We start from the raw sequence: 20,582 nt of genomic DNA, 5'->3' as shown, positions 1-20,582 counted from the left end.
TTTTTAACTGATCAAGTTCCGCCCCCAAAATGGGCAAGATCCAAGATGGGTCCATCCCTTCAAATTATTTTCAGCTCATTTCGACTAAACATGCCAATTTACAAGATTTTACCACCAAACTGAACGGTATTTTCCATATTTGAACCAACTGCTAATATATACCACCTCTTTTACACATTTAGGCCACGCCCACAAAATGGGTGGAAAATAACAGGCGCTAAAATGCTAGAATGTCCTATTTTATGTTGAAGTTTATTTTCAAAGCATAGAAAAACTAGAAAAATGGATGTTAAATATAGTTTTTATGGGTTTTTATTGTTTGCACCCCCTTTTTCAAAAAATCAAGCTCCGCCCCCAAAATGGGCAAAATCCAGGATGGGTCCCGATCTTAAAATGATTGCTAGCCCATTTTGACCCAACATACCAAATTTCATGCTTCTACCACAAAGTGCACGATTTTTCGCTTAGCAGCTCCACTATGGTGAGTTAAAAGTTAAATGGTTTCCAGATGATAACCTGGGTTACAAATCAGATTTTGATGTCCAACTATATGCAAGTTGGGATTAGTTTGGAGTCTAAAGGCCAAAGGTAAAGGTCACCGTGGTGAGGTTAAGGTTAATGGTTTCAGGATGATAACTTGAGTTAGTAATACGATTTTTGGTGTCTAACCCTAGTGGTATGGGGTTGCCCTTGGGTACAGCCAAGTTGAGTTTGGTTTTGGGGTCAAAAGGTCAAGGGTCAAGGTCAACGTTGTAAGTTAAATAATAATGGTTTCTGGATAATAGCTTGAGTTAGAAATGAGATTTTTGTGTTAAACTTCAGAAGTTTTTTTAAATTTATTCTATTTGTCTCAAATCGTGGCCCAGATAAAGAAAGACAATGACATTAAAAGCAATTAATTCTAAAAGCGATACAAACTTGCATAATACAACAAAAATATTACATGAGTAAAAATGCCAGGTAATACAATAAAATTGTACGTTAACAAACACCACAAAACCAAGGAAACAGGAACAATACCTGAAAGGGGGGACAACATGCATCTAGAAAAAAGGCACACAATGAAATCACACTGAGCCGGTATTTAAAATGTTTCTGAAGTAAAGGGATGGGGCTTTGTTGGAAGAGCATGGTTCTATTAAGGAGTTGACTTATTTGGTTAATGTTCCTAAGGTTCCTATCATGACTTGCTAGCCTCGAAAGCGGGAGCAAATGAGTTGCTTTTAAATTAGAGCCAAGTGCATTAGCAAGTTTAATGCAATGTCCTACTCTTCTTCTATCTAGTGTATCTAAGTTACAAAGGTTGAGGGCATCAAAGTATGAAGTGTACTGATTCCCCAAGATGGTCCTACAAGCTCGTGTCTGTATCCTTTCAAGATCATCGATTTGCTTATTTGTTAAACTACGGAGTGAGTCAAAATAGCGAAACCCAAACCCCCCAAAATTATATGTCATATTAAAAAAAAATATGTAGCACCAAAAATAATAATGACTGGAAAGCCAATTTCCTGAGCTACTTTTTGATGGAAAAATTATAGATTGCTAAATCAGTTCAAAGAGTATCACCATTTAAACACAATTACCCTTAACCCAGTGGGCAAAATACGTTGAAATAACGTTGAAACAACGTCAGATTCCGACGTTGAACTAACGTTGAATAATGATTGAATTTGAAAGTTGATCTGACGTTGAAATGCTGACGTTGAATCAACGTCAACAGTTCAACGTTGATTTAATGTTGAAAATTTTACGTTGATTCAACGTTGATTAATGATTGAATTTGCAAGGTGATCTGACGTTGTTTTGCTGACGTTTAACCAACGTGGAAAGCACAACGTTGAATCAACGTAGATATTAAAACGTTGATTTAATGTCGGACATTCTACGTTGATTCAACGTTGATTAATGATTGAATTTGCAAGTTGATCTGACGTCATTATGCTGACGTTAAACCAACGTGGAGAGCACGACGTTGAATCAACGTAGATATGTCAACGTTGATTTAATGTCGGAGATTCTACGTTGATTCAGCGTTGATTAATGATTGAATTTGCAAATTGAAGCGACGTGGAAATGTCGACATTGAAACAACGTTAAGATCACAACGTTGAGTTAACGTAGACATTTCAACATTGATTTAACGTCGACATCTCTACATTAAAATAGCACTGACATGATGTTCAATCAACGTATAAATAATCAACATTAAATGACATCCTATTCTTAGAAATATCACAGTTAAATAAATGCAATTCTTGAATCAAAATATTTTAAGGTTTGTGTTAAGATTTAAAGCCAGAATGTACTGATAATGGTGGATGTTGGCATTTTTCCAATCGTTCTATGTTAAATAAATTTGCAAGCTGAGGAGTGTTGTTAAATCCATGTCGAAATTGAATAACTTTAAATTTAAATGAAATTCTTTATCAATCACTTTAATTTTTTCCATAAAAAAATGTGTGTATTTATTAATTAACTTCCAACCTTATCAGCTTATACAACACCTTTTAGGTTTCAACAAAGTAGTAATTAATCCATACATAGTAAAATTCAGAATTAGATTGACTTGTTCCAACAGCATTATAGCCTAAACGAGGGTACTAGTCTCTAAAAAGATACATGATAATGAATTTGATTCTTTTTTCAAAGAAATGCAGCACTGCCCAGTGCATTTACATCGGAAATATAACACGAATTAACAAGCATACAGGTACAATTTTTAAACGTCTAAATTCACTTTTTTTTTTCATTTGCATACAATTCATATTAGTTTTCCAAATTTACCTGCAGCACTATTCTATCATATCTATGAATTTTCTTGTGAAATATTGCAAGAGGTTATGCGGCAGACTTGGGCAAGAGCATTAGAAACTATCAAATAGAAAATAATAAAACAAACAGCATCATTCATACAAAATTAATCTAAATGATTCAATTGAACATTTGAACAGGTCAACCAAGAATCAACAGTAATAACTAAATAATGCACAATACATGTACTGTATATAATTATTATAACAGTCCCCCACTTCTCGAACGTGGAAGTTTCAAAATGAAAAGTACAAGATGCGGCAGAGGTTGAATTTCCATCACTTAAAGAGCCTTTACCTGTTACACTTACGGAAAGATACCAGCCACTCCAGAGCAACTTACTGTATTTGAACAATTACTATTAATCAACTGTTCCAATATTGAAATATTTAACACAGTCCAAAGGTACGACTGAATGTGAAGGTGCATGGGCCCTTAGTGTGTCCCTCCATCACCTCTTCTTTCAGGCGCAAACTTGACAGGAGATGAAAAACTCAACAAGCAGCAACATCCATCACCTTGCCCGATTACGAAGTTACTAGACCTCGCTAGAAAAGACAAATAAAAGATAGTGTAATATTTTAGAATTGCAAGCTTCCTCCCCAACCATCTCTTTATTCATTGACACAACCAAATCACCCTCAAAAACGAAAATGTTACAAACACAAACAAAGAGAAATACATACATAAACCATATTAGTTTCAACAAAGCGACAACACGTTTGGTCATCATTTTATGTGCTGACATTGTGTACAAAAAATCAACAGAATGATTCCTTTTATTAAACTTGCACTTATAAAAACTACCACTTGTATTTCCTGACACTTCAGCAATTATCAACCATACAACCAAGTACCACACAATGAGATTTTAACCAAGATCAATAATTGGTCAAAATAAATTAAATCTGGCGAAGAAAATTAAATTACCTGCGAAACTGAAAAGGTCCGTCTCCTCATCTGCTTTTTTTCAGTTCCACTCTGCCCATCATTGTTGAACTGTCTTCAATCACTTGGTCATGCACCTGTTGGATGAGAAAAAAAACAACGCTCAGAGACAAAAGCAAAGACCCATCAGGAAAAAAGATAACGGAAGAGTGTAAACAAACACAAGTTATTATACAATGCACTGTGACGAAACTTCTGCCAACACTCAATTAAGATATAGCCACAAATCTGTTTTCATTTTTGCGTTTTGTTAACGTTTTGAATGAACTGGCCATTGTGTCTGTTGTTCGCACAAGTATAAACGGATTTGAATACCACTTTTTTTATGTGCGATGACTGCAATCAGAGCTACATCTCTGCAAGTGTTATTGACTTAAGAATACAATAATCGGTTTTTGCCATAAAACTTAGCCCTGAATTTTTTTTTTGTCGGCATATACATACCAGCTACGGCACTGCGAGTACTGTCCGAAAGATTTCAAACTGAAGCATCTTCGAAAGTCATACATAACTCCTCCATACTGGTTCGACAATCCATGCTGACTTTGGCTCCTCCTCAATTCCTGTATGAATCATTGCTGAGTGGGGTTTCGTCATCTGTGAGGTCTTGTAAACTCTTCTGGAATTTTGAAAAGGATTTTTTTCTTCAGAAGCTGAAAAAGTGAGATTAACTACCCTACCTGTCCTACCTGCCAAACTTAGACTCTGCATACTCCCCAAAAAATATGCAAACCATGTCTAGTATCTACACAAAACAAAAACAAGTTTATGTAGAAATACCACCTGCCTATGCAATGATTGATTACTTAGGCCAATACATTTACGTAATTACTCACTCCCTGCACCGTGAGTCCATTTTGTTATTGCACCATTCACAGCACAGGCTACAAACAGCGGTATAATTATCCATGCTTGCATTTACCTAAAGTTTTGATACAGAAATTTGTGTTATGCATTCTCACTATTGTCACAGCAACTTTTAGTTTTACACAAAGGATCAAGGAACTACCCAGCAACTTCCTCCGTTTTGTGACTTGTACATGTACAAGAGCACCGGGGTGGTGACAGCAACATGTGAAATCGAAATCGGGAGTGTTTATCCCCCACTTGATAGGCCTATTCCCTATGGAAGATAACCCACCTGGTTTAATAATCAGGGGAAGTAAAACGGTATAATGTACATGACCCACGACCTATCACCGCTGTGTAGCTGTACGAAGAAATCCAGTATGGCAGTAGTTGACCTCGAGAAAATATACTGCATTCCATTCTACAATCACTTTTGGACGATCCATTTTTACTTTTTAGCCTGAAAATTACATGAAAACTGAAACTCTACAGTGCAGAAAATCGAATTATATTTTTCCTGGTTATTATTTTTTTTAACCAGGTAGGCTTAAGTACATTTCATCATCATGCATTTCATGTCCATAAGGTCTACCAAGTGAAAAAAAATGCAATTTCTATTTCCTCAGAAACAACTTTTCAATACAAAGGAAATCCAGTAATTGAGCCACATTTATTCATGGTAACAATATCGTCTCGGAAAGTTTAAGTCACACGTCCATTATACTGTACAGTTCAAAACGCCAATGGAGGATTATTTCTCAGGATTTCTCTCACTACTTTCCCATTGAACCCGTTTTAGTACAGCTCAGCAATACACTGTTCCGAGTGCCGGGATGCATGCGGTCGACCTGGTTCCCATACGTACCGGACGCCGGTATCATCAGTGACCATGCATGCCAGTGTCCCCGACCCCAGTGATGTGTCAATATTTGTTTATCGTTTTGGGGAGAAATTGGTTGCAATTAATAAGTAAGTGCTTCGAATAAACGTCAGGTATGTCTAAGCAACATCATAACAATAACTACGAATTTTGATGGCAAAATTCTTACCTGTTATTTGAGTAAAATGATGTCGGCTGCACGCTACACGTCCACACAACTGCAGTATGATGTCGAAATATGTAACGGTCATATGCTTGCGCGCCATATCGTGATTCAAAGAGAGTACATGAAAACTGATTGGCCAGCGTCACAACCTTGGAATGTAGAACAAATTACGCGCCGTGTGATTGGCTAGCGTCACAGCTTTGGCGTGCTGACAAATAATATGTTTTCATAAAAAAGGCCACAAAGTTCAATTAAGTCGGCTATTTTGTTTATATTTCTTGACATAATATTTTGCACTTTGATAGTTAAAATTATACGTTAATTGATACAGCAGGACTGACGTTGAAGTAACCGCGAGGATACTCAATTTCAAAGCAATGCAATATGTTTGATTGCGACGCACTTAATTTCGACATGTTTTCAACTTTGGACTAATTAAAATCCGTATGTTAAACAAAGTTTACCAAACCGACGTTGGTACATTTAGGTCGTTATCACGACGCAATTTTAAGCATTTATCCAACATCAGAATAATGTCAAAATACGTTGGAACAATTACAAAACTGACGATTGATAGACATTGAATTTAACATTGTTAATATCGTGACGCAATTTAAACGCATATTCAACGTCAGATTAATGTTGAAATCTGTACGTTGGAACAACGTTACCAAACTGACGTTGAATAGACATGGAATTTCGGTTGTCAATATCGTGACGCAATTTAAACTTTTATTCGACGTCAGATTAATGTCGAAATCTGTACGTTGGAACAACGTTACCAAACCGACGTCAGAGAGACGTTAGTTTGAGGTTGTTAATATCGCGACGCAATTTTAACATTTATCCAACGTTAGATTAATGTCGAAATATGTACGTTGGAACAACGTTACCAAACCGACGTTGAATAGACATTGAGTTTTGGTTAATAATATCGCGACGCAATTTCAACCAACATTTAACGTTGGATTAATGTCGAAATATGGACGTTGAAACAACGTTACAAAACCGACGTTGGCTAGACATTGAATTTAGGTTGATAATATCGCGACGCAATTTCAACCAACATTCAATGTTGGATTAATGTCGAAATATGGACGTTGGAACAACGTTACAAAACCGACGTTGGATAGACATTGAATTTAGGTTGATAATATCGCGACGCAATTTCAACATTTATTCGACGTTGAAACAACGTCAAACTGTAACATAAAATCAACGTCGCAAAAGTGACGTTGAAATAACGTTGTTTTACGGTATTTCGACGTCGTGACGTCATTTCAACCAACATTCAACGTTGAAACAACGTCATGTGCCCACTGGGAAACCTCTTTCGTCCAAAAATTTAATTTCAAGAATCGTCGTCACAGTTCTCTTCAAACATCACTAGCGATAAAACCTCAGTTTGAAAGATAAAATATTCAACAAAGTCCATTTGAGGGCCCGTCTTAAAAAAACCTATTTTTAATAAATCATAATATGATTTATTGTTTGCCTAAACATGATTGTTAATAAAGATATTGTGTACTGCAGTTGTTGATAGTTGTTAAAATAGTATTCTATGTCATTTTCTTTGTTGTTCCAAACAGTCCGAAAACACAATAATTTTTTTTTGTATACGAAACATGTTGATATTCTTTTAAACACTACTTTTTTCATCTGAAAGAATCTTATGAAATTGGCTTTCTAGTCATTATTATTTTTGGTGCTACAATTTGTTTTTAAAAATGAAATAGAATTTTAGTGGTTTGGGTTCCGCTTTTGTTGACTCGCCCTGTAGAATGCCATATCACATCCTCGTACTCAACCATAGGTCTGACATAACTGTTGTAAACAAACAAAAGTTCCTCGTGATCAAATCCAAATCGTTTCAGTGACCTCAACACGAAAAGGCGTTTTTATGGTCTGGTTGCCCTTGGGTACAAGCAAGTTGGGATTAGTTTTAGTCAAAAGGTCAAAGGTCAAGGTCACCGTGGTTATTAAAAGCTGAATGGTTTCCTTATGATAACTTGAGTTAGACGTGAGATTTGGTGTCTAACGTTGGTAGGGTATGCGCTTGGCTACAAGCAAATTGGGATTGGTTTCGGGGTCAAAAGTCAAATGTCAAGGTCACCGTGGTGAGTTAAAGGCTAATTGTTTCCACATATTATCCCATTTCATAACTTGAGTTAGAAATGAGACTTGGGTTTCTAACTTCAGAAGGGGGTTATCATTAGGTTACAGGCAAGTTTGGATTGGTTTTGGGGTCAAAAGGTCAAATGCCAATGTCACAGTGGTGAGTTAAAATTTAATGCTTTCCGGATGATAATTTGATTCCGGCTGAGGGGTTTCAACAACAACTCTGTCATAATTGTGTGACATTATGGTGTGACATAGGTGTCTTTGTGTTCTTATTTTATAGACATCGTGACTTCATTTTGGCAGTAATGTCGGTGTTACAAAAAATTACATTGAAGCCGATAATCTATGTGTTTTCTCTCAATATTGATCAGTCCGGTGTTGTCAGTCATGCTCAACCGTTGGGCAAAATTTGATTTCAAAAAAAACAAATTGTTTTTTGAGTTTTCTTGTGACATAGGTGTGGCTGTGTTTCTGTTTAAAGGTATGGCCGATTTTCTGGACACCGTGACTTCATTTTGGCAGTTTTGTCGGTGATACAAAACATTATTCCGATAATCTCTATATTTTCTCTCAATATTTTCAGTAGACTTTGACTTCACTTTGGATGGGGTTTGTCCGTGTTACTAAACATTATTTTGACGCCGATAATCTGAGTATTTTCTCTCAATATTTAACATGCTTATGTTGCCAGTAATGCTCAACCTCTAGGCAAAATTTCAATCCAATAAAATAAATAGTTTTTGAGTTATCGTGTGGCATAGTTGTGATTGTGTTTCTGTTTAAAAGTAAGGCCGATTTTGTGAACACACCGTGACTTTATTTTGGCAGTTTTATAACATTATATGGACGCCGATAATCTCTATATTTTCTCTCAATTTTTAACAAATAGTTTTTGAGTTATCGTGTTGCATAGTTGTGATTGTGTTTCTGTTTAAATAGTAAGGCCGATTTTGTGTACACACCGTGACTGTATTATGGCAGTTCTATAACATTATATGGACGCCGATAATCTCTACATTTTCTCTCAATATTTAACAGGCTGGTGTTGCCAGTCATGCTTATAATACCGGAGTCTTATATAGCGCACGTATCTACCAACAATTAGGTACTCAAGGCGCTGGAAAAAATGTCTATTATTAAAGAAATGTACATAAAGTTTATGAGAAATATGAGACCCATTGTAGCACCTTTTCAAGGGTTTACAAGGTGCAGCGGCGCATATTGCAGCCACTGCCTTAACATCCAGGCAACGTTTTCATCAAATATAATCAATATTTTTGTAGTTTATTGAAACCCATAGGATTCCTTCCCGTATTCAAGGTATAACTGCAAGATACTTAAAGTCAGATGTGTCTTTTGCCATTTGGAGAAACTAGTCATCGTTCAAAAGTTCTCGTCATCGCGTTTTCCTGCTACAATGCCAACTCCAATAAAGTGTTCCTTAAATGTCATAAAGCACGTCAACAGTGTCACTTATACACCCACCACTGTTACTCCCCTTTTGGCAAATCCAAGTTTTGCCTCGACTTCCTGTAACTAATATGCGAAGGCCAAGTGTAAGGACGTCAAGTTGTGGGTGTAACCACCGTGACGTTGCTAACTTGCTCTGGGTATCAGGTGAGGCTCAGCAGGGCTGGTGTACCGACAGGGAATTGCAGATGTCACTGGACAAATAAGTAAGTCATATCGTGTCATGTCGTGTCGTGTCATGACGTGTTGTGTTGTGCCATCCTCTTTTTTTAATTTGCAGCTTGTTAATGAGGGCTACGGATCCCTTTGTAACTATAGTAGCGTGGCGGACTGTCTTGGACAACCAACGATGACCGACTCAGCGATATTACCCGGCTGTCGGTGATGGCGCTACACTGTACTTTGAGCAAGTGACACCTTCAGGATAGATTATACCGATTAGACGACATCAGATTTTACACAAAAGGCTATACCCATTTATTCAGTCAGGGAAACCCTAACTGAATTTGAATTAACAACTTAGTCATCATGCATAAACAAAAAACGTTATATCATAGCGGTGAATTTAATGCGAACTAAGGCTATCACAACATGCTAAGAACAGAAATAAAAGTTAAGTAAACGTGGTTTGCTTGAGTAGATACCCAGGCATTACTTGTTAATTTGTAATCAGAGTTAATGCGTTAAAATGCTATGCTAGTATACAAATGTTTTAAATATCTAAATTAAAGCCAACAAATCCAATTGTAAGATTCCTTGAGATTCCAATCATTCCATAATTAGGTGAGGGGAAACCCCCATCAAAACACCCTTTGGATTTGTCTATCCATTCTTCTTTTGTGTTCGTGTTCGTGTTTTTTTTTCTCTTCTTGACAACATTTCTCCGCAGCTTTCTTTTCAAGCAGAACAATGCACGAACTATAAAAATGGTAGGAACATCGATCTTGATACCAAGGTGTGCATACAAGTGTGACGTCATGATGACATCAACATGTATCAAATTACAAGCGAATCAAATTCAAAAAGTGATTGTATTGTCTCAGTCATGATTCTTGAACCAAAAAGAATGATGTTCACACTTTATGTTGTGATAAACCATGCCTTGGTGGCTATTTCATGTTGGGTACGTGCAAGTCGCTTGACCTTTACTTCCGATGTTAACGGAAGGTCAAAGTTACCGAGTTCAAAATACCGAAGGAAGCATGAATATTGAACGAAATTTCTTCCAAACGGTGTAAGGATCACTATGGAACTTTGCACAGGCATGCAACCTTGTCCAAATATGTGAGAAAATGTTGACGTCAGATATCAAATAACAAGCGGATTAAGGTCGAAACCTGACATGATACTTCCAACTATATCTTTTAAACTAAACGGATTACCAGATTCATTTTTAGTGAGGTGGTAGACATTTTCTTGACATTATTTGGTGCCCACTGGGGATCATTGTTGCAAAAATAATGATGCCATCACTTACATTTAGAAACAGTTAGTTAAAAGCAACATGCATGTAGTACCAACCCCCCAAAAGGATAGTCATCCCTTACGGCATGTACAATTTGTCTCACCAAATAAAAGATTGTAAATACAACAATGCAATTAACTAAATAAACATAACATTAAAAATGTAGCTACAACTACATGAATGTAGCACAAAACGCCTGTGTATAAACATCTTGACAAAATTGTTTGCTAGACTAGTGAAGACACAAAAATGCATTTATCTCTATTAAACGTGCGCATGAAAATTGAATATCTGATAAGAGTGTAAGAATCATTTAGTTAGAAGCAACATATATGTAGTACCAACTAAATATAAGTATCGTCATCCATTATGACATGTACAATTTGTTTCGCCAAATACAATGATTGTAAGTACAACAGTGCAATTAACTAAATAAACTTTAAATGAAATATGAAGCTATAACTACATGTATGTAGCCAAAAGCGCCTTGGTATAAACATCGCGACAAAATTGTTTGCTAGACTAGTGAACACACAAAAATGCATTTATCTCCATTAAACGTGCACATGAAAATCGAATATTTTATAAAGGTGAAAGCATTAAAAATGAATAGATTTGAGTTTCATTTAACTTATGCCAACACAGCCAATTTCATCTTACATGTGTACAAATTCCAATTAGGCAACTTGTTTTAAGCAATCTTTATAAAGAAAAGAATTTGCTTATTTTAATTTCATGTAATGCACGCATGCCTCAAGGAACTTCAATAAAACCGTTAAAAAAATTAATTAAATGTTGTTCTTTGTGAGAATTCCATTGGCTTGTCACTTTGGTTGCATTCAAATTACCTTTAAACGTGCCTCGTGTGACATGGCCCTAACATTACTAATACCACTACAACTATACATATTTAAGATTGAGTATAATTATAATTTTGATAATAAAAAGTATAACCTACTATCAATATCTAATTTGACTATAATATACAAATAATGAATGTTTGTGAGTGCAATGGTAAGAATAATTTCATGAGGTGACAGATGAAATGTTCCATTCCACGAGGCGAAGCCGAGTGGTATGAAACATTTCATCCGTCACCGAATGAAATTATTCTTTCCATTGCACGAACGTGAAACATTCATTATTTGTTTTATATAACACCTGAATAAATCCTAGTCATCTGATTGGTTTACTTTTAATAGCCAACTTATTCAAGTTAAAAATTGTTTACAAATTTGACAAGTTCAGAGTTATCGTATTTAATTTAAGTTCTGATATTTCATCTTCTGTCAGGAACTCAGAGACTGGTACTTTCTCGGCAAACGGTATTCAATCCAAAATTATCAACATCGCAGATGACTACAATCTCGAACAAAAGGTAAATTTTAGTACAAGGAGAGACCCAGTTACAGGAACAGATAACATCTTAAACTTGCTCTTCACCACACGCCCAACCCTGGTCCGTAATGTTTACAGCAACTCCGGAATTAGCGATCATGCAACAGTTTTAGCCGACATAAACATCACCGCACCTCGCTCTGTCAAGCCTCCTAGGACCATCTTCAAGTAGAACGACTTGGATGAATCCAAGCTGAAAAAATCTGTCCTCGAACTTCAGACCAAATTCATGCAGTCATCTCCAGAAACCAGAAAAGTTGAAGCAAATTGGGGTATTTTCAGGGACGGGCTGACAAAAATAACTAACGACTTAGTACCACAACAAAAAACAGTCCAGGGACATCCAAGACCCTCATGGCTCACTACTGTCCTTATCCGTCGCTGCAGGAAGAAAGAGCGCAGCTATGTGAAGGCAGTAACAAGCAGTCTACACTCCGACTGGGAAAATGTCAAACTTTTGCAAAAGCAAGTGAACAGCGAAATCCGAAGGGCAAAACGCACACATTTACAAGAAATTACATCTACAAACATTTCATACTTGGAGCATAAGACCAATGAGTTTGTGAGGAACAAGGCCGAGAGTCTTGTTGGTCCCCAGGAACCTCTTCCTGCCACCATGAAGCGACGGAAGCTTAAGTGGTTCGGCCACGTCACGCGGCATAACAGTCTTTGCAAGACTATCATGCAGGGCACTGTCGAGGGAGGACGAAGGCGAGGACGACAACGGAAGAGCTGGGTAGACAATGTCAAGGAATGGACAAACATGAATATGTCAGAACTCCGAGTGCAGGTCGCTGACAGAACAGCATGGAGGAGGACTTTAGCCTCTTCTGCCCTCGGGTCCCCCCCAACGAAGGCAACAGTCAAGGGAAACGTGACGTGACATCTACAGATTGCCCCCGGAGGTTTTGGCGCTATGTAAACAGCACTCGTAAAGACAACACAGGGTCTTTTGGAGAGTTTTATAGTAAAGAGACAAAGGGAAACACAAAACATTGTCCTCGGGCGTATAGTAAATTCAAGACTTTGTGCTACCAGACCAGGCGATGCGCGCGCAGACCAGAAACCGGCGATTTTTTTTTGCCTTAATCTAAACACTCAAGTTGCATAAACTTCCGGTTCCAATGGTTCCCATGCATATTGAACTCTAGTTTCCAGTGCTAGTGAGTGTGCAGTGGGCGTGGTTTATAATGATGTGACGTCACACTAATGAACCGGATAGTGTGTATGCAATCTTTGAAATGATACGCGCAGTACATTCTGAATAGTCAATCGCCGACGTCTCCGTAATTTTCACGGCCAGGGGTTCGTAAAGGAAAACGCACGTAATGCATGGAGTCGAGGTTGCAGCACACATTACAAGTACACACATGTACACACATTCGTTATGGGACACTAATTTAAAATTAGTTGTGAAAAGAAAATCAAAATCCACCGTTGCAGCAAAAGCTTTATGTTATTCACAGTAGACATCCACGTGTACATATTGCACCATAATACGCTTACGTTATCGTCTTGTCAACATATGTAATGGTTCATATTATATAACACCTGAATAAATCCCCGTCATCTGATTGGTGGATCGTTGATCACATGTCATTGAATTTTTCGTACCAATGCACGGCGCGCGTGGCGCGCAACGCAGAGTGCAATGGAAGTACTATTGCACTGTGATTAGAAGTATCATTGCACTGTCACTGCACATGTGGCCGATGGTGGCGCTGTGGTGTTTACGTTTCACAGAAATTAGTTGCAAAATGGCGGACGTTACTCGAGAAGCACCGTTTGTTCTACTTGGTACTTGGTACTTGGTAGTTACCCTCCTGAATACTCCACGCGGAAGTCTAACAAGGAGGCCTTGGGAAGTGGAACTAAATTAAATCCTTAAAGGTGTTGTGGTTTGGGGCGTCTATGGTGTCTTGAGGGAGCTTGTTCCATTTCCGGATAGTTCTGGGTAGGAATGACTGCATATAGATGTCTGTCCTTGCTGCAATTTTTGTGAACTGGCGGTTGTGAAGTCTACGAGCCTGTGCTGGTTTGGGGACTATGGATGATGGGTTAATGTGAACTATGTTATGTATTATTTTGTAGAAGTAGGTAAGTTGGTTAACTTTCCTTCTCTCCTCCAGTGAAGACCAGCCTAGGGTTGTCAACATGTCGGTCACACTGCTCAGCCTGGAATAATCTCTCATTACACAGCGAGCAGCCCTCCGTTGCACTTTTTCCAGGGATTTTATGTTCTTAGCTATGTGAGGGTTCCAAGCAATGCTGCCATATTCTAGGCGTGGTCTGACTAGTACTAAGTACAGCTTTTCTTTGACTGATCTGGATGCAGAATGAAAATGTCTTTTGATGAAGTTCAATATACGACTTGCTTTGGATGTGGCATGTTCCGTTTGACGATTACAACTTAGGTTATTCTGAATGATTATTCCCAAAAATGTGATGTTGGTTTTCTCACCGAGGTTGGATCCTAACATGGTGTAATTAGTTTTGCCAGGGGCCCGCTTCCTGGAGATTCGCATGATGTTATATTTGCTGGAGTTAAATTTCATTCCCCAGGTTTGCGCCCAGTTAGCCAAGTTTTCCAGGTCTTTTTGGAACATCAGTTCATCAGTTGATGAGCAGATCTTCCGGTATAACAGGCAATCGTCGGCGAAAAGGCGAGTTGTACGTGTCAGTCACTGATTTGCTTATGTCGTCGATGAAAAGCAAAAACAGGTGGGGGCCAAGCACGGTGCCTTGTGGTACGCCACTGTCGACACTTTGCCATTTCGAAGATTTTCCATTTACCACAACTCTTTGTAGCCTGTTGGTTAAGAATTCCTTGATCCATTTCTGTGTTTTTCCCCTTATCCCGTAGTAGTCTAATTTTTGAATCAGTTTTTGATGAGAAACTACGTCGAATGCTTTGGAGAAGTCAAGTACTGCCATGTCTGTGGTGATTTGATTATTGTAATTGTAGGAGATGTCATCCAGAGTTGTTACGAGTTGGGATTCGCAGGACAGGCCTTTACGAAAAGCATGTTGGTTTTGTTTGGAAAAGGGATGGCACTATCCCATTCAGTGACACTTCTTCTCTGGTGACTTGTATGGCTTAGTATGGGTTGTAAGCATGACTGAGTCTTTGCCGGTTATGTCCGAGTGAAATGTAGAGTGGGCGGACATAAGAGATTAAGTGACTATGATAGGTTGGGTAATCAAATGTGATTAAGGGTGCGAGCAGAGGATTTTGTTCGCAAATCCTCTTGTTGTGTGTTTGGAAAAGGGATGGCACTATCCCATTCAGTGACACTTCTTCTCTGGTGACTTGTATGGCTTAGTATGGGTTGTAAGCATGACTGAGTCTTTGCCGGTTATGTCCGAGTGAAATGTAGAGTGGGCGGACATAAGAGATTAAGTGACTATGATAGGTTGGGTAATCAAATGTGATTAAGGGTGCGAGCAGAGGATTTTGTTCGCAAATCCTCTTGTTAGCAATTTTTTTCCCATGCTTTCGTGCCTTGCTGTTGGGCACTCTTCAGTTGCAAATAGGTGATTCAAAAAAGAATCGAGGCTGACTCGCGGAAAAGTTGTGGTTGGGATTGGTTGTATTCCAATCATGTATCGTAAGTTTGAAGTGTTGTGGTTGCAACCATGTGACTTTAGTTGGTTTCAACTTGTTCCTCTAGTGAGGAGAGCAATCGGGTTCGGTTAGTTTTTTGGAAGAGCCGGAGTAGGTCGGGAGTGGGTTTAACTCTTGATTTTGTTTGGGTAGTTACTCCCGGATATGATTTAAGGCTTTTCTGAAGGCAACGAATTATGATTCGGGAAATGTTTCCGCACAGTAGTTTGTGGCCTTGGATTATGTTCCAGTGATGGTTGTTTATTGCTCGATTTAAGTGACGGTGTGTTATGGTTGGGTTGTATGTCGTGGTGAAGACAGGTGGAGTTTATTTTAATTTTTCTTCATCCTAAGATTGTATGTGTTAAACCTGTGGGCAAGTTTAAAATTAGTGGCTTCCGGGTATTTTCTAGCGTTTCACTAGAATATGATTTCGGATGCCAATTGGTGGTTGAATGGATGGTTTATAGAGCGTATGTTACGCATTATTAATGTAAATTGTAGTCTTCACTCCAAATAATTATTGATGCTGCTTACGAGTGATTGCGGTTTGGTTTAGCAGAAGTAGGTAAGATGTTGAGGCCTTGTCCAACAAGCAAATATTTCGGTTTGCGATGGTTTTGCTTTGGATAGAATGGTTATGAAGGATTGATATTTTGTTCTGCTAATGAGCGCAAATGATTGGAGTTGGCTCGTTTGGTTTACGATTGCATTTGTGAGAGAAGTGGTTAGACTTCAGTTGATGTATTGATCTCTTGGTTTCTTGGTTGAGTTTCCTTCTTGCCATGGTAGTTGAGGGGTTTGTGGTTTGAATATAACGAATAAGGTAAGATGGGGTGGGTTATATTCCAATTTATTTATTATAACAATGGCAGAATGATGGATATTTCTCTTTTGAGAAGGTTGTGTTAATAAGAGACCGAGAAGTGATGGTTCGTTGGTTTTCTCTCAGGGTTTGTATGCACGTATTGCGTGCGTGAGATGGCGCATTGAGCCGTGGCGGTAGTGAATGGTACCATATGTGTGTTGTGATTGGTCACTGTATTGTCCAATGGGCGTGTGGGTGCAGTGGCGCGGAAAACCTTGCGAGGGTTTTGGATTCGTAGTGGAATTTCTGGCCAGTAGTGTGTTTGTTTTTAGTTTTAAAAGCCGTATTTTGATTATTTTCTTTGTCAGAAAATAGTTGAAACTTGTGTAGGCTTTTAGATATTGTTAATCTCTTTCATTTGGTAGTTGTTTGAGTAAGAAACTATCTTCCTACCGTGTGCGGTATCGGAAAAACACGTTGTGTTTCGTTGTTTTGTTTCTTTATTTTGTTAATACGAATGCATATTTATGTGGAGATGGTACTTTTTCTTTCCCAAATGTGGGTTGTTTATTTTGTTTGTACCATTCAATGTTGAGATTGATTTATGATTTTGGGGAGGCCAATACTGTTTTGAACCCTTTGTTTTGGGGTTAAGTTTGTGGGTTTTTGTCTTGTTTTGTGTTGTTTGGTGTAAAATGGGTATAGTTTATCCGTCTGCGGATAATTTGTATGTCCATTTATCAAGTGCTTATGCTTCTGCTAGCATAGCGTTTTTATGTTGTTATAACAAGTCAAGATCATGTTTTCCGTATGCGGAAATATGGTTGTTGGTTTTCCGAAATGAAGTGTACATGTGGTGGAACGTGAGATATTGTGTCTCGTGTGTGGCAGACTGATTGTTACAAGTCTGTGGATGTACTTGAAGTACTGAGAAACAGAGATAGAAGCAACCTGAAGATACCTCGCTTGTTAATCAAGACGGTATTCTCGGGCAGTTTTTGATGGCCATCGACCCACAATACCCCGGGGTGGGGCAAGGAGTATAACATAGAAGTTTGGAAAAGGGATGGCACTATCCCATTCAGTGACACTTCTTCTCTGGTGACTTGTATGGCTTAGTATGGGTTGTAAGCATGACTGAGTCTTTGCCGGTTATGTCCGAGTGAAATGTAGAGTGGGCGGACATAAGAGATTAAGTGACTATGATAGGTTGGGTAATCAAATGTGATTAAGGGTGCGAGCAGAGGATTTTGTTCGCAAATCCTCTTGTTAGCAAATTTAGTTTAGAAAAGGGATGGCACTATCCCATTCAGTGACACTTCTTCTCTGGTGACTTGTATGGCTTAGTATGGGTTGTAAGCATGACTGAGTCTTTGCCGGTTATGTCCTAGTGAAATGTAGAGTGGGCGGACATAAGAGATAAAGTGACTATGATAGGTTGGGTAATCAAATGTGATTAAAGGTGCGAGCAGAGGATTATGTTCGCAAATCCTCTTGTTAGCAATAGCATGCTTTCGTGCCTTGCTGTTGGGCACTCTTCAGTTGCAAATAGGTGATTCAAAAAAGAATCGAGGCTGACTCGCGGAAAAGTTGTGGTTGGGATTGGTTGTATTCCAATCATGTATCGTAAGTTTGAAGTGTTGTGGTTACAACCATGTGACTTTAGTTGGTTTCAACTTGTTCCTCTAGTGAGGAGAGCAATCGGGTTCGGTTAGTTTTTTGGAAGAGCCGGAGTAGGTCGGGAGTGGGTTTAACTCTTGATTTTGTTTGGGTAGTTACTCCCGGATATGATTTAAGGCTTTTCTGAAGGCAACGAATTATGATTCGGGAAATGTTTCCGCACAGTAGTTTGTTGCCTTGGATTATGTTCCAGTGATGGTTGTTTATTGCTCGATTTAAGTGACGGTGTGTTATGGTTGGGTTGTATGTCGTGGTGAAGACAGGTGGAGTTTGTTTTAATTTTTCTTCATCCTAAGATTGTATGTGTTAAACCTGTGGGCAAGTTTAAAATTAGTGGCTTCCGGGTATTTTCTAGCGTTTCACTAGAATATGATTTCGGATGCCAATTGGTGGTTGAAAGGATGGTTTATAGAGCGTATGTTACGCATTATTAATGTAAATTGTAGTCTTCACTCCAAATAATTATTGATGCTGCTTACGAGTGATTGCGGTTTGGTTTAGCAGAAGTAGGTAAGATGTTGAGGCCTTGTCCAACAAGCAAATATTTCGGTTTGCGATGGTTTTGCTTTGGATAGAATGGTTATGAAGGATTGATATTTTGTTCTGCTAATGAGCGCAAATGATTGGAGTTGGCTCGTTTGGTTTACGATTGCATTTGTAAGAGAAGTGGTTAGACTTCAGTTGATGTATTGATCTCTTGGTTTCTTGGTTGAGTTTCCTTCTTGCCATGGTAGTTGAGGGGTTTGTGGTTTGAATATAACGAATAAGGTAAGATGGGGTGGGTTATATTCCAATTTATTTATTATAACAATGGCAGAATGATGGATATTTCTCTTTTGAGAAGGTTGTGTTAGTAAGAGACCGAGAAGTGATGGTTCGTTGGTTTTCTCTCAGGGTTTGTATGCACGTATTGCGTGCGTGAGATGGCGCATTGAGCCGTGGCGGTAGTGAATGGTACCATATGTGTGTTGTGATTGGTCACTGTATTGTCCAATGGGCGTGTGGGTGCAGTGGCGCGGAAAACCTTGCGAGGGTTTTGGATTCGTAGTGGAATTTCTGGCCAGTAGTGTGTTTGTTTTTAGTTTTAAAAGCCGTATTTTGATTATTTTCTTTGTCAGAAAATAGTTGAAACTTGTGTAGGCTTTTAGATATTGTTAATCTCTTTCATTTGGTAGTTGTTTGAGTAAGAAACTATCTTCCTACCGTGTGCGGTATCGGAAAAACACGTTGTGTTTCGTTGTTTTGTTTCTTTATTTTGTTAATACGAATGCATATTTATGTGGAGATGGTACTTTTTCTTTCCCAAATGTGGGTTGTTTATTTTGTTTGTACCATTCAATGTTGAGATTGATTTATGATTTTTTTGGGGAGGCCAATACTGTTTTGAACCCTTTGTTTTGGGGTTAAGTTTGTGGGTTTTTGTCTTGTTTTGTGTTGTTTGGTGTAAAATGGGTATAGTTTATCCGTCTGCGGATAATTTGTATGTCCATTTATCAAGTGCTTATGCTTCTGCTAGCATAGCGTTTTTATGTTGTTATAACAAGTCAAGATCATGTTTTCCGTATGCGGAAATATGGTTGTTGGTTTTCCGAAATGAAGTGTACATGTGGTGGAACGTGAGATATTGTGTCTCGTGTGTGGCAGACTGATTGTTACAAGTCTGTGGATGTACTTGAAGTACTGAGAAACAGAGATAGAAGCAACCTGAAGATACCTCGCTTGTTAATCAAGACGGTATTCTCGGGCAGTTTTTGATGGCCATCGACCCACAATACCCCGGGGTGGGGCAAGGAGTATAACATAGAAGTTTAGAAAAGGGATGGCACTATCCCATTCAGTGACACTTCTTCTCTGGTGACTTGTATGGCTTAGTATGGGTTGTAAGCATGACTGAGTCTTTGCCGGTTATGTCCTAGTGAAATGTAGAGTGGGCGGACATAAGAGATAAAGTGACTATGATAGGTTGGGTAATCAAATGTGATTAAAGGTGCGAGCAGAGGATTATGTTCGCAAATCCTCTTGTTAGCAATAGCATGCTTTCGTGCCTTGCTGTTGGGCACTCTTCAGTTGCAAATAGGTGATTCAAAAAAGAATCGAGGCTGACTCGCGGAAAAGTTGTGGTTGGGATTGGTTGTATTCCAATCATGTATCGTAAGTTTGAAGTGTTGTGGTTACAACCATGTGACTTTAGTTGGTTTCAACTTGTTCCTCTAGTGAGGAGAGCAATCGGGTTCGGTTAGTTTTTTGGAAGAGCCGGAGTAGGTCGGGAGTGGGTTTAACTCTTGATTTTGTTTGGGTAGTTACTCCCGGATATGATTTAAGGCTTTTCTGAAGGCAACGAATTATGATTCGGGAAATGTTTCCGCACAGTAGTTTGTTGCC

General features: G+C 38.5%; 1 long non-coding RNA gene across 3 annotated transcripts; it reads right to left on the bottom strand.

Annotated features, from left to right (window-relative positions):
* Nucleotides 1-3,161: 3,161 nt before the first annotated feature.
* Nucleotides 3,162-6,750, bottom strand: LOC119728969. Of its 3 annotated transcripts, none has more exons than XR_005271172.1 (4): nucleotides 4,596-6,750; nucleotides 4,204-4,378; nucleotides 3,742-3,836; nucleotides 3,162-3,359 (listed from the first exon to the last, which is right to left on the bottom strand). It is a non-coding gene; the product is annotated as an uncharacterized LOC119728969 (long non-coding RNA). The 3 variants fall into 3 exon arrangements; XR_005271171.1 differs by having other exon boundaries at nucleotides 5,658-6,748; XR_005271169.1 differs by having other exon boundaries at nucleotides 4,204-6,745.
* Between the last annotated feature and the right edge of the window lie 13,832 nt (nucleotides 6,751-20,582).

The sequence above is a fragment of the Patiria miniata genome, unplaced genomic scaffold (assembly GCF_015706575.1).
Source record: "Patiria miniata isolate m_02_andy unplaced genomic scaffold, ASM1570657v1 HiC_scaffold_1, whole genome shotgun sequence".
NCBI lineage: Eukaryota > Metazoa > Echinodermata > Asteroidea > Valvatida > Asterinidae > Patiria > Patiria miniata.
The sequence above is the reverse complement of the archived record's forward strand: the minus strand, read 5'-3'. Positions and strand labels throughout refer to the sequence as shown.